Consider the following 3,632-nt stretch of genomic DNA (forward strand, 5'->3'; position numbering starts at 1 on the left):
GTTTCCCAATCACAGAATTCCCCAGCTTTCTGATAACAAAGCAATCCCTCACTTCCTCGACCTCTCCCTAAATCAACAAATGTTAAGTCCAAATCCCAGGTCCTGGGCGCCTGGGGGGCTCAGTTGGTTGAGCGACTGCCTTCGGCTCAGGTCACTATCCTGGAGTCCCCGGATCGAGTCCCGCATCGGGCTCCCTGCTCGGCAGGGAGTCTGCTTCTCCCTCTGACCCTCTTCCCTCTCGTGCTCTCTATCTCTCATTCTCTCTCTCTCAAATAAATAAATAAAATCTTTAAAAAAATAAAAATAAAAATCCCAGGTCCTTTCTATCGCCCTTTTCCTGGATGCCCACAGCTCCACCACGGTGTGTGGTCTCCTTGTTGAAATGAATCCTTACGCCCAATTTTGTTCCACAGTTTTATTGCTGGTCTTTGGCTGGAGGGCATTGACAATCAGGAACAACATATAGGTACACACTTTATGTAATTTTTTGAACTACAGACTCCTATATTTTGGTTTTAAGTGCATTCTATGGTATTCTATTTATTTATTTAGTTAGTTAGCTTTTAAAATTTTATTTAAGTAATCTCTACACCCAACGTGGGGCTCGAACTCATGACCTTGAGATCAAGAATCACACTCTCTTCTGACTGAGCCAGCCCCCATTTTATGATATTTTAGCATCACATTTCCTTTCCTAATCATGTTCTCAGGCAAAATATCCCACCCCCTACTTTGAATCATCCTTCCAGTCGATCAGATTGATTCTTTAGTCCTTGGGCATGCTTAGCAGCTTAGCATTTTCCTGCATCAGTATCTCCCCTCACCAGTCTTTTTTTTTTTTTAAAGACAACTTTTTTTTTTTAAAGATCTTATTTATTTATTTGACAGAGAGAGACACAGCGAGAGAGGGAACACAAGCAGGGGGAGTGGGAGAGGGAGAAGCAGGCTTCCTGCTGAGCAGGGAGCCCGATGCGGGGCTCGATCCCAGGACCCTGGGACCATGACCCGAGCCGAAGGCAGATGCCTAACGACCGAGCCACCCAGGCACCCCTCCCCTCCCCAGTCTTATATCAGAATTGAGACCCTGGGGGCACCCAGGTGGCTCAGTCAAACATCTGACTCAGTTAAGACTCTTGGTTTTGGCTCAGGTTATAATCTCGGGGGTCATGGGATGGATCTTCGCATCAGGATCTGCGCTCAGTTCGGAGTCTGCTTGTTCCCTCTCCCTCTGCCCCCCCCCAAATAAATAAATAAATACATAAATAAAATATTTTAAAAAAGAATTGAGACCCTCTTCCATCGCCTTCCAGATCGTGTAATGAGATCTGAACCCTCCCTCCTCATCACTCTTACTGCACTTGGTGTTAATTACCCAAAGGGCTCTTGCTTTATTTCGCCACATAGCTGTAAACTCTCTGAAGGCAAGCACTGAGTCTTTAAAACTTGGTTGGCACTCCAGGGGCTGCTCCAGCTAAAATGCCCAAAGGCCAGGGGTTCCCCAGTGCTCGGAGATCCTTGAGATCATGAGAAGTTGTGGCTTTAGGCTAAAGGAAGAGGGCACCTGAGTCCTATTAAGGGGAGGGGAGAAAGGGCCTCGTCCCACCACGCGCATAGGGGATGTAGGTGGCATGTTGCCTCGGAGCACTTTGTAAGAATCCCTAAGGCAGAGAAAGACTGGGCTTGTGTACCCTCTAGTAAGAGTCTTAGTGAATTTGAATTTGCCATCACCCTGAACACCTTTGTGTATTATGTCACTGTCCCAGATAAGGCCTTTATCAGAGTAATCAGAGCCAAAAAAAGATAGGGCAGTCCTGAGCTTTGAACATGTGGTACACACACACACACACACACACACACACACACACACAAACTATCCTGGCTAGTGGGTTGTTTTTTTTTTTTTAAGATTTTATTTATTTATTTGACAGAGAGAAACACAGTGAGAGAGGGAACACAAGCCGGGGGAGTGGGAGAGGGAGAAGCAGGCTTCCCGCTGAGCAGGGAGCCCAACGCGGGACTCGATCCCAGGACCCTGGGATTATGACCTGAGCTGAAGGCAGACGCTTAACGACTGAGCCACCCAGGCGCCCCTGGCTAGTGGTTTTTAAACTGTGTCCCCTGTAGTTTGTTTCTTGGAAGCACCCCAAGAGCAGAGGGGAGGGGAGGCTGACAGATCCCCACTCCAAGTCCCTCATTCTGATTCAACCAGGGTAGTTTGGTTTTTCATCTTTTTGTGTGTTTTGGGATTCTGTATAAGATTTAATGTGTAAAGGAGCTTTACTACGTGTAAACAACACCATTAAGATATAATCAGCAAAATCCCAAATCTAGAAGACACTGTAAAATAAACAACTTGCTTTCTTCAATAAATGAATCACAAGGAAAAAAAGGGGCGATAGAACCTATGAAATAAAAAACATTTAAGAGCCATATGAACCAAATTCAGTATGTGCGCCTTGTTTTAGATTAAATCAATGTATGACACAGTTGGGAAAATATTAACACTGACTGGATATTGGATGATACTAAGGAGTGAGTTATTTATTTTTAGTTGTGAACATGGTATTATGGTTATGCTAACACACTCATTAGAGATGAGTACTGAAATATCTATGGATTAAACAATATGATGCCTAACATGTGCTTGGAAATCATCCAGTACAGAGGTATAATGGGGAGAAGTGGGTGGGGGAGTAGATGGAGCAAGATTATGTTGATAATTATTGAAGTTGGGTGACAGGGGGTCATCGTATTATTCTTTCTCTGTTTTTAAATGTTTGAACATCCCCCCCCACACACAAAAGCTTTCAGAAAAAAATAAGCTAAAGGAGACTATATGAATAAGATTTGGAATTATAACCTTATTTTTTATTTTTTTAAGATTTTATTTATTTATTTGAGAGAGAGAGAAGGAGAGACAGAGCACATGAGAGGGAGGAGGGTCAGAGGGAGAAGCAGTTTCCCCACCGAGCAGGGAGCCCGATGCGGGACTCGATCCCGGGACTCCAGGATCATGACCTGAGCTGAAGGCAGTCACTTAACCAACTGAGCCACCCAGGCGCCCTAACCTTATTTTTTAAAGTAACAGATTTATCAAGATATGATTCAGATACCATATAATTCACCAATTTAAACTGTACAAGTCAGTGGTTTTTAGTATATTCACAGAATTGTGCAACCATCACCCAATCAAATTTAGAAGATTTTCATCACCCCCCAAAGACACCTCAAATCCATTAGCAGTCACTCCCCATTCCCCTGATCCTGATGGCCCCAGGCAGCCACTCACCTATCTGCTGTTTCTTCAGTCTGTCTACTCTGAACATTTCACACAAATGGAATCAGACAATATGCGGTCTTCTGTGCCTGTTTCTTCCACCTTAGGATAAGGTTTTCAAATATAACCTTGTTTCAAGTATAACCTCTTTCTTGATAGGAGAGAGCCACCTTGTAAGTTTATTACTCTGGCTATGGATTTTTTAAATAAAGACACTTGGAAAAGGTTTAAACAAACTTAGGGGAGGGAGTCTAACAAAAAAAAGAAAGAAAAGAAAAAGAAAGAAAAGAAAGAAGAAAGAAAGAAAGAAGAAAGAAAGAAAGAAAGAAAGAAAGAAAGAAAGAAAGAAAGAAAG

The sequence above is a fragment of the Callorhinus ursinus genome, unplaced genomic scaffold (assembly GCF_003265705.2).
Source record: "Callorhinus ursinus isolate GAN/ISIS: 27379988/994484 unplaced genomic scaffold, GSC_fseal_2.0 scaffold44, whole genome shotgun sequence".
In the NCBI taxonomy this organism is placed as follows: Eukaryota; Metazoa; Chordata; class Mammalia; order Carnivora; family Otariidae; genus Callorhinus; species Callorhinus ursinus.